We start from the raw sequence: 21,644 nt of genomic DNA on the forward strand, positions 1-21,644 counted from the left end.
AGAAGAGGTGTTACTGCGATTGGTTTAATAAAGAGCTGAATGGTCAATAGCTAGGCAGGAGGTGTAGGCAGGACTTCTGGGACAAAGACCTCTGGGAAGAAGAAGGGAGGAGTCACTAGCTGAACTCAGAAGTAACAGAAAGGCAGGAGGAGAGGTAAAAGCCACAAGTCATGTGGCAACATGAAGATGAATAGAAATGGGTTAATTTAAGTTAGAAGAGCTAAAGGGACAAACCTAAGCTATTGGCTGAGTTTTCATAATTAATAATAAGTCTCTGTATCATTTTTTGTGATTAATAATTTTTGTGAATAATAATAATAAGTCTCTGTGATCGTTTTTCTATTGTTGATATCCAGCTTTAATCCACGGTGATCAGATAGGATGCAGGGGGTTATTTCAATGTTCTTACATCTCTTGAGACTTACTTTGTTTCCATGTATGTGGTCAACTTTGGGGACAGTCCCAAGAGCTGATAAGAAGGTATATTCTTTTGCGTGGGTGAAATGTTCTACAAACATCTGCTAGATCTATTTCATTGATGATGTTGTTTAACTCTAGGATTTCTCTGTTTAGTTATTGTCTGGATGACCTGTCTATTGGTGAGAGTGTATTGAAGTTGACCTCTGTCACTGTGTGAGGGTCAATGTGTTATTTTAGTTATAGCAGTGTTACTTTTATGAATTTGGGTGCCCTTGTGTTTGGTGCATAAATGCTAAGAATTACAATATCCTCTTGCTGGATTTTTCATTTGATGAGTAGGTAGTGTCCTTCCTTATCTCTTCTGATTAGTTTTGGTTTGAAATCTATTTTACCAGATATTAAAATGGCTACACTTGCTTGCTTCTTGGATCCATTTGCTTGAAATCCACATTGAGTTGATATGTGTCTTGATGGTAAGGTGAGTTCCTTGGATTCAGCAAAGAAATGGATCTTGTTTTCTGATCTAATCTGTTAGTCTGTCTCTTCTTATTGAGGAATTGAGACAACTAATATTGAAAGTTATCAATGATCAGAGTTTATTGATTCCTGTTAGTTTATTGTCATGGTCTGGGTTTTTCCCCCTTTTTGATTTACTGTTCTGGGGTCATTAATTCCTTGTGTCTTCTTAAGTGTGGTTAGCCTCTTCATACTGAAGTTTTCCTTTTAGTGCCTTTTGTAGAACTGGATTTGAAGATAGAAAGTGGTTTTATCATGGAAAGCCTTGTTTTCTCCTTCTATTATGATTGATAACTTTGCTAGGTATAGTAGTCTGGGCTGGCATCTCTGATCTCTTAAAGTTTGTAAAACATCCATCAGACCCTTCTGGCTTTTAGAGTCTCCATTGAGAAATCAGTCATTATTCTAATGGACCTGCCTTATATCGGTCTTTTTTCCCTTGAAGCTTTTAATATCTCTTCTTTGTTCTTGTACATTTAGTATTTTTATTATTATATAGCACAGGGAATTTCTTTCTTGGTCTTGTGTATTTGGTGCTTCTTATACCTTGATAGGCACCTCCTTCTTTACACTGAAGGAATTTTCTTCTATCACTTTGTTAAAAATGTTTTCTAAGCCTTTAACTTGGGTTTCTTCTCCTTCCTATAATCCTATCATTTGTAGATTTGGTCTTTTCATAGTGTCCCAGATTTCCTGTACTTTTTGTGCTTGCAATTTTTTTTTAGTTTAACATTTTCTTTGACTGAGCTATCCATTTCTTCCACATTGTCTTAAAACCTGTAATTCCCTTTTCCACACCCTGCAGTCTGTTGGTGAGGCTCACCTCTGAGGTTTATAAGTAATGCCCTAACTTTTCATTTCCAGTTTTATTTCAGCCTGAGTTTCAATTAGTGACTCTTTTGCTTTGTTAAATTCTATTTTCATGTCTTGAATTGGTTTCACTATTTAATTCAACTATTTGTTTATGTTTTCACAGACTTCATTAAGGAATTTGTTCATATCCTCTTTAAGGTCCTTGAACATAGCTATAATTGCTATTTTGGCATCCTTTTCTTGTGCTTCAGCTATATTGGATTTCTCAAGGTCTACAGCTGTAGGGCTACAGGCATCCTGAGGGGACATACTATCTTGGCTGTTCGTGTTTGTGTTTTGCACTGGGATCTAGGCATCTGCAGTTATGATGTTTGGGGTATTTCTTGGCGCCAATATCTGGTCTTGTCTTTGTTGAGTGGGTGTTCCATTCTTTGGTTGCTGTGCCCTCTTTTGATCCTAGGCAAACATGGTGCCCATGGGGTGCCTGATAAAGAGTCAGTTGGTGACAGAAAGGAATGGAGATGGGCTAAGAAGAAATTCTGAGAGGGCCTAGGAAAGAGCTAGGGGGACCAAGGCCCACACCAGCAGGCAAAGTCCCCGGGGAGTGGAGGTGTGGAGGAGCTCCTGCAGGCAGGCTGCTGTAGAACAAATAGTAAATCTGGAAAGATTGTAATGGGGGAGCAGGAAAATAGTGAAAACCACCAACCTGAGTTCCAGCCTAGTGTGGCCACTGGGGATCAGTAGCAATATATATATATTTCTTAAGATTGGCTGCTGACACAAAGGAATGGAGATAGGGTGGAAGAGAAGTCTGAGAAAGTTGGCAAGGAGGAGATAAGCTGGGTCAACACCAAGAGGGGAGAGTCCCCAGGGAATGGAGGGGGGGGGCTCCTGCAGACAAGATGCAGTAGAACCTACACTGTGGTACTAATATGACATCTTGGGGACAAAGCAAAGAAAGGATCTGCTTTAAAGTCATGTGTTTGTATGTAAGGTTGACAAGGGGTGAAATGTCACAGTTCACGTCAGTTGTCAGTGTTCTAGTGCTTTTGCTCAGCAGCAGAGAAACAAACCAAAACAGAAACCAAGACACATATATAAGAAGTGATTGAGTCACTTATTTCAGTCCAAAATACACTTTTTTTTTCACATTTTATTAACTTTGAAATCAGAATACATCTTACTATTGTCAACAATAAAGAAGCTGTACCTGCTAGGCAGTGGTGGTGTATGCCTTTAATCCCAGCACTCAGGAGGCTGAGGCAGGTGGATCTCTGAGTTTGAGGCCAGCCTGGTCTACAGAGAGTTCTAGGACAGCCACGGATATGCAGAGAAACCCTGTCAAAAAAAAAAAAAAAAAAAAAAAAAAGAACTTGCTCACATTTTCTTTCATTTTCTTTTTAAGGCATGTACAAAGGTGATAAGGATAAATTCTATATCTGAATAAATATTATAAAACTCAGTAAATAAACAAAGATTCTAAGTATTGTAAAAAGAGTGATTTTGTACTTTAGTTGATACAGTTTCTCTTTCTCAGTTGAAGCTATGTGTTTAGGGACTGCCAGTTTAAGTTGTGATTAATAGAATAATATGCAAAATTTCCCAGGTACCCTTTAACCCAGCCTGTCACATGAGATGCCCATATTCTGGAATATGTTCTGAAAAGACTCCTTTTGCCTTATGATGTAGACTACTGAACCAGGCAGCTGAAAGGTCTTCAAAGCACCCAAACCTTCATTCCACGAGTATTCTTCTAATGATGTGTCCATTGTTATCACAAATGTTATACCAACGAGAACTAAGAACCAGAAATGCTGTATGTCCAATGATAGTTGCAGAATGTGTGAGGCAAAGGGTGACCGAACATAGAAGACAAGTCTGAGACTGTCATTGACTTCAACCATCTCTCAGTAATTGGTGCCAGACGGAGACGATCAAGAGGCACCGAGGCACACAGAGATGCATACACACAACCCTTTGGAGAAGCAGGGTTCGAATCGAGGGTCTGCTGCTGGGAAACAATGGCAAAGACTCTGGAGGTGCTGCTGGGATGAGGCACGGTTGTTAGCTAAGTGAGACAGGCGCCATAGGAGCAAACTTCTACATTAGCACACTTTCAAAGCTCTCTTCCCTTGGTTTCAGCTTAATTTTTTTTTTTTTTTTTTTTGAGAAAAGGAAGCTGAACATGTGAGAAATATCACTGTAAGCTTCCATCTTTATGATAAATGCTGAGCATGCCCAGAAGTGCTCTAGTCTACCGTGTTAACCTTTTGAGCATGCGTCCTATGACCTGGAGCTAACCATGCCCAGGAATGCCTCCCATATTTCCTTCTTGAACTGACCTTAAACTAGCCCACTCGGCAATGTACATTTTAAACTGAGCATGCTCTGGAAGACACCAGTCTCCAATGTCCTTTCCTTTGTGAATATGCACGGGCTCCCTGGATAAGACCCCACACTTAACTTTGTCGGTGAGAGTACTGCTTTGGGAATCACTGTGGTGCCGTCCTTCTCTGCTGCAGGTACATCTTCCCCACTTCTCTGTCTTCAGGATGCACGTGTTGGCTTTGCAGTGTCAAGAGGAGAAGCATCGTGCTTGGTTACACATTCACGTGAAGTGAGTATTTCCTGAATCTCAGCTTGAGAGAAATAAACAACCCATCAGTCACTAGTTTTGCACCCTGCTGGCCAGAGCATTTGAAAATCTAGTAAGAACTTGTAGGAGGAAGTTTTGTAGGGGGAGGTGCCATTTCAGGCTGGCCTTGAACTCAGCCATTGGACCTCAGCCTCCGTAGTGCTGAGATCACTGATATGCCCACTATGGCCGGTCCAGAGCTTATCATTAAGTAAATGAAATGTCTACCATCCCTTGTTAGGGACAAGAATCCTATTAGGACACATGGGAATAAGAAATCCATTCCTCTTCCTGTGGCCTTCAACTCTGGAGAATGCTAAATGTGTGCCAGATACTTCCTCAAATGATGCACGGGTAGTCAAGAGACCGGTGAGTTGTGTCTCCTTGAATCTGCACTGTGTGTGAAACCTTCCCACGATGGCTGCCATGTTGGTCATGTGACTTTCTCTGACCAACTGGACATCAGCAAACTTGTCTCAGGAAAAAACTCAAATGTCATTTGTGTCTCAACTACCCTTCTCTCTTGCTGTTTGTTTTTTGTTTGTTTGTTTGCTTGTTTGTGTTACTTTTGGAGTCTAGCCACCATTTTTATAAAGCCTAAGTCAGCTTTCTGGAAACAGACACACTGACAGCTTGCTCCAGCCAAACCAGCAGAGTCCCAGACAACTCCCACAGATGTCCAACTCAGACTGTTGCCCCGAAACCTGGAGAGGAAGATGCCTGAGTTCTGGGGAGGTTTTCTAGGCAGCAAGGAAAACCTCATCACATCTCACACCACCAGCCCCCTCTGCACAAAAACAGAAAGTGTAGCAATTAGTCCTCAACAGAGGGGCATTGCCAGCAAATCCGGAGTCCCACCCCTTCTGACACAGTCCCTCCCAAGGGCCTGCACATCACATTATAAAACACAGGCTAGGCTTCCCTCGGTGCCCTTCTAAAAAGAACTTTTTCATTAGGAAAAGAAAAAGAAACCTAATTTGAAGCTTTAATAACCTTCCAATTAGGTTGTTTCTGTTCACATTAATATTTAATCATGATATTACTGGCTTGTTTTAGAATTGAACTGAAATTAAGTAAAAATGTTTGATCATAAATAATTTCATTATTAAAGATAATCTTTGTTATGTATGTTCCCATGCCTATCCTTTATTAAGTTTACTTTTCATGTTGACATTTTTAAGAGCATAACTGTATGTTTTTGTTCTTGGTAATATTGTTACCATGTATTAATTATGGCATCATGCCAGGAATACTAGTAACGAAATTCGTTCATTTTTTTGGTGCTACAGGCAGGCAATAGGCTCCATCTCTGCTTTACAACTATCATATGGTCAACTCAGAACTCTAAATTCACTCCCTGAATAACTTTTTCTCCTCCTTAATCTGTCCAAAGTACCATGGGTTCTGTTTTGTGGGACAAACAGACAAACAAGACAGATGGTTCATTGTCCTTTTTCACAGACAATCACCAAAGGAAGGTACTCTGATGGGCAGAATAATCATCCTGAGGTGGCTGAAATCTAATCCTGGGAACTTAGAAGTCACATGCCAGAGGGACCTTGCAGATGAAATTGGGGATAGAGAAGGGAGTACCATCCTGAATGATCTGGGTGAATGCAGTGCATCAGGCATCCTTAAAAGGCTGCAGAGAAAGTCGGAGTAGATGTGGTTACCAAAGCAGAGTTGGACTGATAGAAAGCAAAGATGGGTAGCTTTAAGAGTGGAAAAAGCAAGGATATTGATCCCATCTAGAACCTCTGCAGAGAAACCCAGCCCAAATGGCACCTAGGACAGCCTGGAAAGACCTCAGTCAGATGTCTCACCCCAGAACTATGAAGTTCTAAGTTTGCGTTAAGAAACTGACTGGGTCGATTACAGGAGCAGCAGGGAGCCCAGAACCTGGGACCCTCAACATCACTTGGATCCAAGCCTGGCAACTCCACTCATGGGCTACGTAATAGAAAATGAACTTCCATTTTCTCATCTGTAAAGTGACATAATCATAAGGCTTCTTATAAGGTTATTGGAATAATTAAATGGGATAATTTGCATAAATTGCTTAGCCCAGTGGCTAGCACATTACAAGTACCTATCAAAGGTCAATTGCTATGGTCCTTATTAAACCGTTATGGCTGTTCTGATCACACTTGCTGTGCTTTCCCTGATAGAGGAGGACCCCTACTGCCTGCCTTTGTCGAGAGACCTACAGACACTTCCTGCAGGGCATATATACATCTGTACCACTGGCAAGCTTGATGATGAACCTTCATCCAAAGACAGAGCAGATATGAGCAAGCCCACACCCAAGGAGAAGCTTCTAGAACAAGTATGTAATGGGAGCCTATGGGAGCATTCCTATTCAAATCACTACAGGCACTGTTTAGAGAGTCTACCGGAACACACACACACACACACACACACACACACACACACACACACCACTATGTACAATAACTACACATTGGTTGCAGTTGCCCTGATACACTGGTATTCTGTTACCCTTATTCCCCTCACTATAGTTAATTCAACCATAGTCAGACCCTTGGCCTTGGGCAAATATATTCTTATTCTGCGGAGTTCAGAACTATGATTAGAATCTGCTGGAGGCACACTCCACTATGCCTAGAACTAGGGGCTGGGAAAGCGCCTGAGCTCCAGTGTCCTGACTGGGCCAGCTGTTGGCTCTGCAGTTTGATGGGTCAGAGTCAGCAACATTGCAGGGAGAAAGCAGATATGAGAGGAGGAAGGGCCACCTGTGCTCCTGATGGCTCCCAGTTCCTGGAATTCTGCCTACTGACCCAGAGGCCTCTGAGCTCCAGGGCCCATGCCTGTCCCCTCTAAGCCTCCTTTTCTACTGAAGAAAGTTCAAGTTGGTTTCTGTAACTTCATTCTGGCCAAGAGGAAGTTCTAGGCTGGGGTCTAGCTACCAGGATATTTCAAAAGAAAAGTTTCTGTGGGTGAGAATCCTCCGAGGCAGGGGGATCAGCCTTTGGCTTCCCTCATTCCTGTCTGCTCAGGTCACTCCAGGACCCCATTGGTTCATGGGACAGAATTCCCCATGTGACATCAATGAATGTCTGCTGAACCAGTAAGTCAGAAAGGAAGATATCTGTTCACCAACATCAAACACATGGTACAGTTCTGTTTTATTCTGCACATCACCAAGAAGGGCATCCCCCTGCCACTTGTGGGCTATTGTGTGTAACTGTCTTTCACATCAAACAACTACCATCTTGTGGAGTCCAGCTGGACCCCTTACGAAGGATTATCTCAGCTGGGCTTGTTATTGTTTATACCCCATCATGGAGGGGGTGGAGATAGTCATGGGACCCTCCCTTAAGTATCCAGCCACTCCCTCCCACCAACTCTATCTTAATTTCACATGGCCTTGGGGAGGAACTAGAGTATATAGGCTTGGCAAGACTGAGGGAAGAGAGCTAAGTGGAAGGCACTCCATCTATGCAGCTACAGGGAAGCCCTCATCCCTACTTGGTATAAACTTTGCAGAGGCAGCCTATAGTGAGGATGTTCACATATCCCTGTAAGCAACTCTTCACCTATGCTCTGTAACTAAATAAACTCATTGATACCCCAGAGTGAACTTAAGCACGATCATGCCTGGGGTTATCCCTGGGATCACAGGAGAAGGGACAGACCTTGGGTATGCTTCCTCCTGGAGGTAGTTTTAACAGCAGAGTGTATAGCTGAATAGAGCATGAGATGATGAAGAAGTTGACATTCAGAAAGGTTGAAAGGAACTATGTCGCCATTTCTGCCACTAACTGTGTAACTGTGACAAGCCACTTGACTTCATTGGTTCCCAAGCTTCCTCAGCTACAAAACGGGGTCATGGGCCAGATTAAATGATTCTTCCAATCTTTTCCATGATGCCTGGTCCACTGCCACCACAGCTATGATCTGTCCCCACAAGCTGGTTATTTCTTTTGGATTATCAACAATTCCCAAATAAGGTGTCAGGCTGGCGTCATCAGAATCATGCAGAAAGCCTTCTGGAAATACAGATTTTGGAGCCCTAGCCTCAGAGCTGTGGTTCCAAAGAGGTAAACAGCAACTTGGCTTGTGCCGAAGTCAAAGAATGACCAGATTTGCAGACCACTACTCTGGGCAATGGTAAATGACCCAGTAGAATGTGTTGGTTCTCTATCAATCATGTAAATAATCCCCAACATGATAAAGTGCATGTGATCACTGACACTTTAATAGCAACTCACGAAGCATCACTGTGAGCAAGCACTGAGTGCTTAGCATGCATTCAGTCAGTCATCATCATATCCCAAGAATCAGGCACTGCATGTCTCCAGAATGGTTTGATCACTTTGGATTGGTTTGGATTCTGCCTTCCCTATTGGAAAATTATTTGAGTAAATAAATAATTAAGATCAAATATAACAAAGAAGAGGAGGAGGGAGATGAAAAGAAATAGGAGTATAATCAAAGATGAGGAACAAGAAGAGGGAGAGGAAGGAAGGAGGGAAGGAAGGAAGGGAGGAAGGAAAGGGAGGGAGGGAGGAGGAGGGAGGAGGAAGGGAGGAGGGAGGAGGGAGGAGGGAGGGAGGAAGGGAAGGAGGGAGGAAGGAAGGAAGATTACCACTACCACCACCTAGTTTTAGAGATGCTGCTTTATGGTCTTGCCTCTCAGGGACACCCCACAGCTTTGTGGCTGTGGAATAGCAGGCATCCCACACACTGTGGAAAGAGTGTCACTGTCTCAGACTGTCTTTCTCTGGGATCTGATGGCCCAGAGATTTCAAAAGGGCTCAATAATGCTGCTGACCCAGCTGTGAGAGAAACGTCCATCTCAGCTGAGGTGGAGAGATCTAACCGGATACTCTCAATATTTTCTCATCATATTGATATCAGATATTTGCACTTTGGATAAATTGCTAGTCTCTAAGCATGGAAAGATGAGGGAAGGCATGATTGCAAAGAGAAGGAAGGAAGAGTGGAGTTTAGTTGGGTCTGAAAACGTGCTGTCTCCAGGTGGAACAGCCGGAGTCATAGTGCACTAAACAACATGGCATTTCAGGTATCAGTTTGGACCTGGATCTTTGCGCAGAGGAATCTACACTCTCTCCTTCCTGTCCTTTCACACCACTGTCGTTGTGGGTACAGTGTCAGCCTCTGGTTTCTCACCCTGTTCCTTTCTCACAGTGCGGCTTTCTAAGGAGAGAAAACAGAGCCTTCCTCACACGTGTCTATGAAACCAGGTAGCAAAAACCTCCAGAAACAGTAGCTCCCCTCTGCCGCGCTGGCCGGCCACTGTCATGGACTGAACTGTCTCCCCCAGTGCATGTGTTGGAGTTGAGGTACGTCAGAGTGTGGCCTAGGTGGGAATGAGGGAGTTACGGAGGCAGTAAAGTGAAGTCACAGGGGGAGACCTCGCCCATAAGGACTCGAGTCTTGAAGAGGGAGACATTTGAACATTCTTAGTTGTCGCTGTTGTGCTGCTGTGGCAAGACGCCAGGACGAAAAGCCGCATCAGGAAGAACGCATTCCAGAGGGATAGAATCCGCCAGGGTGCGCAGGGAAGGCGTGGCAAAAGGAAGGCTAAGATGGCGACAGGAAGCTGGCAGGCCACATTTCCATCCACACACAGGAAGTGGGTGGGGCAGAACAGTCAGTAGATCCTCCGAGTTCACCCCCAGTTCCATACTTCATCCAGCAAGGCTCTGCTTCCTAAAAGTTCTACAACCTGCCCAAATAGAAGCCCCAGCTGGGGCCCATGTGTTTGAATACATGAGCCTGTGGGGGACATTTCTCATTCAAACCACAACAGAGACATTGTAGAAAGGGACAAAAATATGAATACTCAGGGAGATGACAGACACTAATAAGCCAAGCATCATGGGAGACAACTTCCCTCACAGCCCGTAGACGGATTCAGCCCTGCTGAGCCTCTCATGTTAGACTTCTGTTTTCCAGAACTCTGAAACATGAACTCCTTCAGTTTGAGCCATCCGGTTCATAATATTTTGTTATAACCAACTAATACCATCACTAACTTCAAACATGCCATGGAACACATAAAACCAGGGCAATGCCGCTAAAGAGGGATACTCAAAAGCAAGTGAGGCACAGCCCTGGGCAGAGGAGACACCCACACGGAGACCCAGAGGAGACAGTGTCTGCTGACGTGGTAACCGATGGCGAGGATCTCATCTCCATAGTAACATCACAGGAGTGAAGCCTGGCCAGCTCAGAGAAAAGCTGTGTTCAGGTAACATACAGAAGATGGAGGGATTGCTGGGAAGCTAGACAGTCAAGCTCAACAGGGTACAGAAAGCAGGATGGTCCTGTGGTCTGGGAAGCAGGACAAAACGGTCTTCTTATCCTGCTCTTCCACTGTAGACTGAGCTCTTCTGGTCAGAGTAGGAACCTACCTCCTGACCAGGGAAAGGGAGGGGAGCTTGACCTGAGCCAAGTCCAGCAAAGTTCATGATGATGTGGGAACAGCCAGTTCTTCTATGAGAAGTGGCAGATTTATTTCTTACAGGATTCTTTGGCCAGTAAGACAAAAAAAAAAAAAAAAAAAAAAAAAGCACAACATCCATCACCTTGTGGAAGGAAGACAAGAAAAACAGAAACCAGAGGCAAACAGGACCTCATTACACCCCCTCTCCAAACACACACACACACACACACACACACACACACACACACACACACACACCCCAGCAGGTCGTCCCATCCCCTAGTGTGGGAGCCCATTTTCAGGTTCCTCATGGCTTTACCCAGCAGGTCCACATAGAGAGGATGATTGGACCACGGGTCTGAGTGCAGGTGTCTGAGATGGTCTGCACTTGGCTGTGCTGGGGGGAGGAGGTCTTTTGCTCCGCCCCTTGGCGTTTCTATAAATACCTTAGGGCAGAGACAGTCAGGGCTTGTTGGAAGAGGTTCCAGGCCCTCTCGAGGCTGTCCTTTAATTTCTATCTGTTTATCTCAACATTCTAAATCCTTCTATCTAATATTTCCTGCTACACTCATTCAAGAAAACTCTGGGGAACTGTGGGGTTGGTGGGTAAACACCCTGCGCCCTAGACATCTAGCACAGGAGTGAATCTTCCAGTATCCTGCAGGAATCATTTTCTGATCTCTCTAGAGTCCTCCCTCTATCTTTCGATCTTAAGCCCTCAAAGCACCAAACACAAAAGCAATGGTCTGAAATCACCAGGTTCCCCGCTTTCCTTAATCTCCATACATTTGTCCACACAAATAACAAAAAGGAAAGCCTGCATCTGTGTCAAGGAGGTACCAAAACATTAAGTCGATTAAATCAGGTTACAAGCAGCCTGTCACTCTGGGGGTGGGAGGAGAATCTGCCAAATTAGTTATTAGAGTGAACTGATGGGATGTCTTGGTCAAAATTCGTCTTTTTTATTAAATGTTGATGGATCACAGTATCTCAGAAATCTCCCAAAGCCACTTTTCATCTGTGTAGACAGTAAAATCAAGGTGGCATGCTGAAAACCTCTAAATAACACTTTGTCTACATCAAAGGGTGGAATTCTTTAAGTCAGAATAAATTAGGAAAGAAAGCTTCCTTTTTAAGTAAAATGGATTGGGAGGCAAACCACCCCCAGTGTGTGGTTGGTGGTGTCAAAATTTCTCACCACCTATACCACTCTGAATGGCTCACAGGGCATCAGCCCTAGGTGCCCAGAGAGCACAAGAGTGTTCTCTTCTTGTTATCTTATTTAATCAGGTCCTGTAAGATAAGGACCATCGTCCTCAGAGTCAAAAGGAAATTGCAGCTTCCTTAGTCTGCGTGGCTTACCCAGCATTCACAGACAGCACACACAGCTAGCTCACAGCAAAGCGCTTACCTCATGTCTCCCTGTGAAGCCTGGCTTTTAGTCACTGCACTGTGGCTGTCCTAACAATGATTATTCATTTCTGCCCTGACTATGAGCATCATTCTCTCTGGGTGGACTCAAACATTCTAGACCATTCTCCCCGACTTGTTCTATATCATAGAATATATTCCTTTCCTTGGCCTCAGAATGCCTTGCCTTACTGCAACCTTGTGCTTCTCTCAGGCTGCAGGGCAGGGGCCAATGTGGCTCATGCCGCCCTTCCTCACACGACCTCTGCCATGGCAGTGTGTGCCCAGCCTCCGCTGTGTGGTACCTCACACCATTGGGTACAGCCCCAACTGCTCATCTTGGGCTCTAGACGCTCTCTAAAAAGCACAGCAGTAGAGTTGGTGATGTATTGTCATTGACTTTTGTCTCGTGATCAGGTCTTTGACTTCCCCTGTAGAAAACAATAGCTGCTTGACAGACTCCATGCTGACACTCATCTTGGAAAACCATCTCAGCTCCTTCTTGATGGCTCCCTGCCTTTCACCGTTCCCATGTTAAATTCAGAGAATGTGAGCAAATGACTTCTAGCTACCTTTCCGCCAGAGATGATGTGTGTAGTGTGTTTTATAACCTGTGGACATTTTTATTGTTTGCTTTAGAGTTGTGAAATAAATTTATAAAAGATGAGGAGTAAAGTCACACAAGTCCATTGTAATAGGAGACAAAATGATCGCTGAGCATTGCTTCAAGCCTAAGTCAATATTTTTACATTCTAGATCCCTATTTTTCAACATTTATATAAGTATTATGTATAATTAAGCTGAATTCTAGAATCAGATTTGAAAGGAAAATGATTCATAAAAAAAATGGAGTTTGAAAATCTAGGAGGAAGGGGAGGAGGAAGGGGGAAGAAGGGGAAGAGGGAGGGGAGGAGGAAGGGGAGGAGGAAGGGAGAGGAAGGAGTGAGGAAGAAAAGGAGGAAGGGGAGGAAGGTGAGGAAGAAGAGGAGGAAGAGGAGGAGGAAGGGGGAGAGGGGGAGAGGAAAGGGAGGAGGAAGGAGGAGAAAGGGGAGGAGGAAGGGGAGGAGAAAGGGGAGGAGGAAGGGGAGGAGGAAGGGGAAGAAACCCAATGGGATCCACCAAACTTCTTGCCCTCAACCCTTGAGGGACTCTTCCAACTTCTCACCTCTAATGAGGCAAGAGAAACAGAGGAGGAGAGGCAGAAGAGTGGGGTGGAAGAGACTGAGGAGAGGAAGGAAGAGGCAGGGGAGGAAAGGGGAGGTGGGAACATGAGTGAGGATGGTGAAGAAGAAATCTTAATAAGTGGCCAAACTTCTTGTCTGTAATCCTACCCAGCTCCATTCTCTTTTTTTCTGTTTTTATAATTAAGAATTTTTCTATTCATTTTACATACCAACCACAGATCCCCCTCCTCCTGCCCCCCCAGCCTTCCCCACTACAACCCACCCTCCATTCCCACCTCCTCCAAGGCAAGGCCTCCCATGGGGAGTCAGCAGAGCCCGATACGTTCAGTTGAGCAGGTCCAAGCCTCTCCCCCTGCACCAAGGCTGTGTAAGGCACCGGAATCCAAAAAAAGCCCTTTCATGAACCAGGGACAGATCCTGATCCCACTGCCAGGGGCCCCTGAACCTGGAAACAACGTAGATGCCCCTCAGCAGAAGCAGAGATTAAGAAAATGTGGCACATATACACAATGGAGTACTACTCAGCAGTAAAAAAACAATGACATCACGAAATTTGCAGGCAAATGGATGGAACTAGAAAATACAGGTAACCCAGACTCAGAAGGACAAACATGGTATGTACTTACTCATAAGTGGATACTAGATGTAAAGCAAAGGATAACCAGACTATAACCCACAGCTCCAGAGAAGCTAGCTAACAAGGACTCTAAGGGACACATGGATCACCCTGGGAAGGAGAAATAGATGAGATCTCCATCAAATCCTTCTCACAAACAGGCCAGCAAGAAGGCTCAGCAGGCAAAGGCACTTGCAGCCAAGCATGACCACCTGAGTCAGATCCTCTGGACGTATATCCTGAAAGTTGTCCTCTGACCTTCACCAACATGTGTGTGCACACACAAAAAAAAATGATAATTTTTTTAAACTTTAAACAACTGTTTGTATTTCCTAGTATTTTTGTTCCTCTGAGTCAATATCCACTTTCCTGGAAGAGAAGTGAGAGCTGCTAAAACATCCTCAGAATCCTCTGTCCCAGTGCATCCCTGACCAATTCCGGTGTGTCTTAGGTCATGTGACCAACTCAAAGTGCTCAGTCTGTAGAAGGATGCTGACCAGAGCCCTGTTACTTCTTGGTTCTGAACAAGTTTTCTTCCCCTTTAATCCCTCATAATTTTTCTGAAGTCGATGATAATTCTTGGCAATTTAAAATTCTAAATTTGAATGAAGCCTACAACCATTTCCAAAGACAGTATAAAATAGTGATGTAGATCGCTCATAAATGAGTTTTAATATATGTGTCAGTATGTTGGAAGTGACAATGTTTAGGAAACATTTAGGTTGAATAAAATATCTTTTCAAAAAAAATTAAAGCAACAGTCACTCCCTCTGAATTCCAGTCTAGGGGCTGTTTGCCGACCAGTTGTGCAATGTGTAGACTGCATTACCATGAACTGCTTTATAAGAGCCCACTTCTGAAATCACCATTGCATGTCCCCTGCGGACCTTTTCCCACCTCCCTGCTACCTCTACATCTAGAGGCACGGCTCTTCTTTGTTTTTTGTTTGTTTGTTCATTGGGTTAGTTGGGTTTGGTGTGGGGCTTTCAGTGTGTTTTTGCAATGTTATGGATGAGCTCTGTGCACACTGGACAAGTCCCACCACTGAGCTACATGCCCAGCTATGCATGTCACGTGCCACAATTTCTGTCACTGTGACAAAATACCAGACAGAATGCAGCTGAAAGTTTTCTTGGGTCCTGCCTGACCCGTAGTCAGGACAAATCTCTGTCACCCACCGATCCACAGCTGCCAGGACCCAAATAAATGCACACAGGCTAATGTTATTTTTAAACTATGGCCATGGTAGGCTTCTTGTTATCTAGTTCTTATATCTTAAATTAACCCATTTCTATAAATCTATACTTTGCCATGTGGCTTGTGGCCTGTGGCTTACCGGTACTTTTACATCTTGCTTCTCATGGCAGCAGCTGGCAGAGTCTCCTCTGCTCTCTCTTTCTCTTCCATTTCTATCTAGTTAGAATGTCCTGCCTGCCTCTAAGCTGCCCTGCCATAGGCCAAACGGCTTTATTTATCAACCAATCAGAGCAACATATTTCACATCATACAGAAAGACATTCCCCCATCAACAGAAGACACAATTTAAGGGAGTCAAGATTGACTTGGACTCATGTTTTTAGAAGTCCAGTACATGGAGATGAGACTGCATGGCATCTGGGCCTATGGTGCTGAGGAAGAGCATCATGGCAAGAGCAGGCATCCCCATCCCCACAACAAAGCTCAACTCACAGCACACAGCAAGCAGAGAGACCATCAGGATCAGGATTGGCTGGCTGAGGTTGGGCTAGGCTCTCGCCACTTGTGGATGCAGATCTGTTCATGTAGTGCCACTTAGAGCTACTTCGCAGATGGAAGCTTTTCCCTACTGGAAAGAGATGCGGGGTCAAAGGCCAAGAAAGTCAACTCAGAGATCATTCGATCTTTCATGCATGCTGTCAAAATGTCCACATAACCACCAGGCAGTGAGTGCTTGAAAGTGAGTATGTGCTGAGCGCCAGCCTCCAAGCTCTGTGGACACAACTGTCAGAAGCAAGTGAGGTGCCTGTGAACATGGACCTGACCCCCTAGACGGACAAACAAGCAGCACCTCGAGCATTGAAATGAAGGGATGAGTGGGAATGGCCTTCCTGGAGAAAGTCTGTCACTGAGATAGGGAGACTGGGGTCTGGAGAACAGCACTGTGGGTGGGGAAGGGCTAGAGCATAAGGAACAGAAAAAAGGGGATGTAATTGGGATGTAAGCCTCTATATGACTGGGGTTTCTGTAGAGGAACAGAGATCATATGATGGACATACACTAAAAGGAGATTTAGCACATGTGCTTTGTGTAGCTAACAATTGGTGTCTCACACTGGAAAGATCAAAAACCCAGGATCCGCAGTCCCTCCAGACCTGATGCTGAGGTCCCAGAGGATTCCTGGAGAACTGCTGGTCTTTGGGTCATGCCATACCAGTGAAGGAGTACAGCAGCAGCAACAGTAGAGTAGATGTACTTGCCAGCAAGAGTGAAGCCAAGAAGGCAAAGCCACAGCTTTCTCCTTCCATCTCCTTTTACCACTGCTGCTCACATATTAAGTGGGTCTTCTTGCTCCAGTTAACCTGAGACAATCCCTCCCAGATATACTTAGAAGCTAACCTTAATTCAACATTCAAGTTTTTGGGTGCTTTGTCATCATCAGTATAAATATCATTTTTTTTGTCAAAACATCACCATCCAGAGCTATAATATACAGTACAAAATATGCATTGCTAACCTGATGATCAAGTGTGGACACATCTAACCAGAGGGGGTCAAATGTATGATAGTGAGCATAGCATAGTTAGATCACTATGTCTGGAAGTATAGAGGAATAGCAGGCTTGTGCCATGTAACAGTTTTTTTTTTTTTTTTGTATGTCTTTTCAGCTTCGCGTTCTTTCTGAATAAAAAGTATAAAAAAAGTGAAGAAGCATACAACCAACCAAATTAGTGAATATGAAAAAAAAACATGGAGGGAAGAAAAATAACAATATTTATGTTTGTTTCCTAATAACATATAGAAAAATGATCAAAAAAAAAAACATGTAAATTTAATATAACGTCACACAAGTGCTTACATTCTAAAGCGAGGCTGGTGCAAGGTAATACAATTTAAATTTGAAATGTCCCCCAAAAGTGATATATTGAAAACTCAATAAGAAAAGTAGCAGTGTCTGGAATGTGGCCTCTGAAAGGTAACTGGATCATAGGACTCTGACCTCTTCAAAAGGTTAGTGCATTGATAGATTTGTAACTTAATTGATTCCATGAGACAGGCTTTGCTATAAAAGTGAGCTCTCTCTTTTTTAGTATTAGTACTTTGTATATATGCATGTGGCTTATGTATATGGGCCCCTATACGAATGCAGGTGTGTAACGCCACAACACATATGTGGAAGTCAGAGGACAATGTCAGGTGGCAGTCCCTGCCTTCCACTTTGAGACAGGGTCTCTGGCTCAACTGCTTCATAGTCCAGGCTAGCTGGCCTGCAAGCTTCCAGGTCCTCTCCTGTCTCCCCTCTCACCTGCCCACAGTGGGATGGCAGACATATGCTACTGTGTCCAACTCTATATGGGTCCTGGGCATCTGAAGGCAGGTCTCACATTTTCACATCAAGCCCTTTACCTGCTAAGCCATGTTCCTATCCCAGGTCCTCTCTTTTCTTGTTGCCTGGCAACCATAAGGGGAGCAGCTCCCTTCTGCCACACACTTTCTGTCACGATATTCTGCCTCACCAAAGACACAAATGCCACTAGGCCAATGGGCATGGACAGAGACCTCAGAAACCATGAGCCCAAGCTGCCTTCCTTCCCCTAAGCTCAGTGATCCTGCCCCGAGCAGCAGAAACCTGACTACAGCTTTAGACAAATAGAACAGCTTTCAAATAGTGTGCTATGCTATAAGAAAGTTAGCTCTCTTAAAGCGGACGAGAGGGAAGGGGAGGGGCTTGGAGGGAGGGAAAAGAGGAGAGGGGAATAGAGGGGAAAGAGAAAACATCACATTTCCCCTTACCTCCCCAAGCAGTGGAGGGGTTAAGGGAACCAGTGAGAAGGGACATGGTAGAGAAGAGAGGTGAGGGGCAGAGATGAACAAAGTACAATTATATACATGTATAAAGACGCCCTAATGAAACCCATTGTCTTACGTTAACTTAAAATTGCAAAACACCTCTCAAACCTGTTGCTCCGAACAGGCCCTGACTCCCCAGTGGACAGCCTGGGAGGTGTCCATCCTCAGAACCTAGTAGGCTGAAGAAGGCATGTGGCCCATAGCAACTTGTGGCCGACAATAGAAGCCAGCAATCATGGACACCTGTGACATGTCAAGTACAACTGCAAGCCCAGACATGAGTTCACACAACACTGACCAAACCTCTGCCATGGTCTACAGATGGGAACACTGAGGCACAGAATGGCTCAGCAGCTTGGCAGAGGGCACACAGCAGGGAAAGGGCAATGCTGGAGTGCGGGGCAGAGCAGATTGCAGAAGTGGCTATCACTCCCTAGCAGAGTCTTCCTGAAGTCCACATCGTTCTTACCCCTGCCCGAGCCTTGATATTAGTAAAGATAAAAACCCCATCCTGCCCAGCCTATAGCCAAAAGGTATGGACTGTCAGTCGTGTTCAGAAAAACCGATGCCTGAATCTATCTACCAGACCTTTCACACTGAGAAAATAAGGACATTTTCTTTTAATAATGCTACAGAGAAATAATGAAATGGTACCATTACAAAAACATAATTAGGTCTTCAGGAAAAAATCATCTCCTCTGGAGTCCTATAAAAAGACCACAGGTGTTCGTCATTATTTTTTATTTAGCAGACAGTTTTAGCCATTGTTTGTTTTTTCCCCCATCTATTAAGTTCTGGTATTTTAAGATGATTTGTGTGTAATAATAACAATAATTTCCTGTTTGCCTGTCAGTTGTGAGCCACTTTAATTACAGATATTCATTTTCACAAGTTAACTTGGTAAACATGCTCATTTGTTATGTTGCCTGTTCATTAAATCAGTTAGCGCAGCTAGTAACTGTGTTAAGTATTTGGCTGTCTGTGTTCAGCAGTGCATCTTCATTCATTTCCAGTATGATTTGTTTCAGAAACAGACACAAACTCCCTGTGAGTCCCTGCTCGGTGTATAGGAGATGCCAGTCTTCCATTTCCACAAAACCTGCTGCCCTGGACCAATGGTTGTGTCTATCAGCTTTGCGCATCACAGGCAACATCATGAGTGCACACTGAATTGAAGTGCCTGGCAAACACAGGCAAGATTTGACACACTTACACAAGGCAGGATCTGAGAAGACCCGTTTGATGCATGTCCGACCGCAACCCAACCCTTGGACAGTACATGTCACCCACTCTGCTGAGGGGGAAGCCCAGGCCACTGTGGTTGTTGCAAACAACCCTAACTTCTGTCAGCAGCTAATTATTCCAAAGACAGGTATCAAGGCGTCTACTGCCTCACTCAAGCATTTGAAGGCGAGGTATCCAAGAAGCAAAACTGAGTATTGAGACTGAACCTCTCAGCCATTTCAGTACTGGACCCAACACGAAGCATACTTCATTCTTGCAGCAAATGTGAAGAGGTGTGTGAAGGCAGGTCTCTCAACAATGAGAAAGTGCACAACCAGGGAAGATGGAACAAGGGGGAGGGATCGAGGCCTGCAGCTCCCAAGAAGCTCTGCTATTTGTCTTTTGAGATTTTGATGCTTCTTTGCAGCGAGCCAGTCCCTGACACCTAAGTCCAAACACGCTCTGAAAAATGCACTTTGGGAAAACATCCCAAGTGCTTGCTTTCTTGTTTAGTCCTGTTGCCAATTTTGTTTGGCTCTTGTTTTTGTCTTGTCTCTGTGGCTCTAGAGATTAAGCATAGAGCCCTGAACACACTGGGCAAGAGCTGAGCTACATCCATAGTTCTTGAACAATACATTTTTAGTCATGGCAGGTGCCATGATGGTGGTTCCTTGAAGTGTATCAGATCTGGTACACTCTAGGTTTTCTGGAAAGGAACCTCGGGTGCCACCAGAAAGTCACCATTCATCAGACAACTACTGATCAGATATTTTATTCAGAGATGTCTTTTGCAGAGACTGAGATTATTGCTGGCATGTGAAATCAGGACTGAGGGAATAAAAGGTTGCTGGTAGCTAAGTCACAAGACTCAAGAGGAGGGAATTCATCAGTGCCGTGCTTCAGTTGAGAGGAACTCAGGCCAAGGTGTCAAGAATGGGCATTCAAAGAAGAGAAAAGGCTCAACAAGCTGCTTCTGGTGAATCTTTCATGATTACCTGCATGATCGCTTGTGGTTGTGCTAACCTTCCCCGAAAGAGCAATGTCCATAGCTGGACAAGCTATGAGAAGAAAGAGCATGAGCAGAACTGACCGGAGGATGGGCAAGAGGAAAGACAGTGTTGCTAACTTGAGTTTACGGGACATCATCCTGGTAGAGGCATCAGATGCTGAGGTGCTTTTAAGTCCCCAAAGGGCAAGAGTGATATCACCTAACCTTCCCAAGCCAATCTGAAAAGGATCCCAGAAAAGGCCTCCACACTATTTCTTCAAGGTCCCTGACATGGCTTCCTATATTAGTTAATTTTCTGTTGCTGTGATAAAACACCATGACCAAGGCAAATTACAGAGGAAAGAGTTCATTTGGGCTCACAGTTCCAAAAGGATAAGAGTCCATCATGGTGGAGAGGCAGAGCAGTAAGCATAGGGGAAGGATCAGGAAGCTAGAGACCACATCCTCAACCACAAGCACGAAGCCGAGAAAGCAAACTGGAGATAGCTCAAGGCTTTGAACAAAGCCTAATTCCAGTAACGTACTTCCTCCAACAAGGCTGTGCCTCTTGTAATAGTGGCCTGCATGCTTTGGCAGTAACCAATAGCTCTCCATTTGGAGTTCAAGCTCACTCAACAAGAGGGAAATTATGTCTGGTACTGGAAACCTAGCCAGCTACCCAGGACTAGTGAAGCCATGGAACTTGGAGAAGAACCTGCAACCACCATTTTACTGGACCAGCACAATTATACTGCCATGTAAATATTTATCCTTACACCCACAGAAAGTATAGGTCTCATCCCTCATCAAAGAAAAATCTCTTTTCAACAGAGACCATTACAGAAAAGCACAGCCCATCAAAAGGCGAAGTGACCATGTGATACCCAGCCCCAGGTGATATGTTCACAACACAACTCCATCACCTAAGGCTCAAGGATCGTAGTGGAAGAGGAGACAGAGAGATTGTAAAAGCCAGAGGAACAGAAAGTTTGCTGTGAAATTGCATCTCTTATAAATGCCAGAGAAGCTCCACCCACAAAGTCTCAGCAACAAGGCTGCCTAAACAAGACTTGAACAAGGACATCAATAGACATGCTAACGTGGAAGGAGGAATACTCATGGGGGTTTCAACCCAAAACAAAGAACTCCTGGTACCTAAGTAAGGCTGAAAGTGGGAGGAAAAGTCTTCCCCAAGGAAAAACACCAAATTTGGTGACCAATTTGTGTGAAAGTGAAAATGTAATACTAAGTGGTCAGGCCTGAAATCATATACATACAAGTAACATTATATGCACTGATCAAGTTGTATTTATATATTGAGAGAGAGAGAGAGAGAACAATAAAAGAAACAGGACACA

This window comes from Peromyscus leucopus, chromosome 5, assembly GCF_004664715.2.
Source record: "Peromyscus leucopus breed LL Stock chromosome 5, UCI_PerLeu_2.1, whole genome shotgun sequence".
Taxonomy (NCBI): Eukaryota; Metazoa; Chordata; class Mammalia; order Rodentia; family Cricetidae; genus Peromyscus; species Peromyscus leucopus.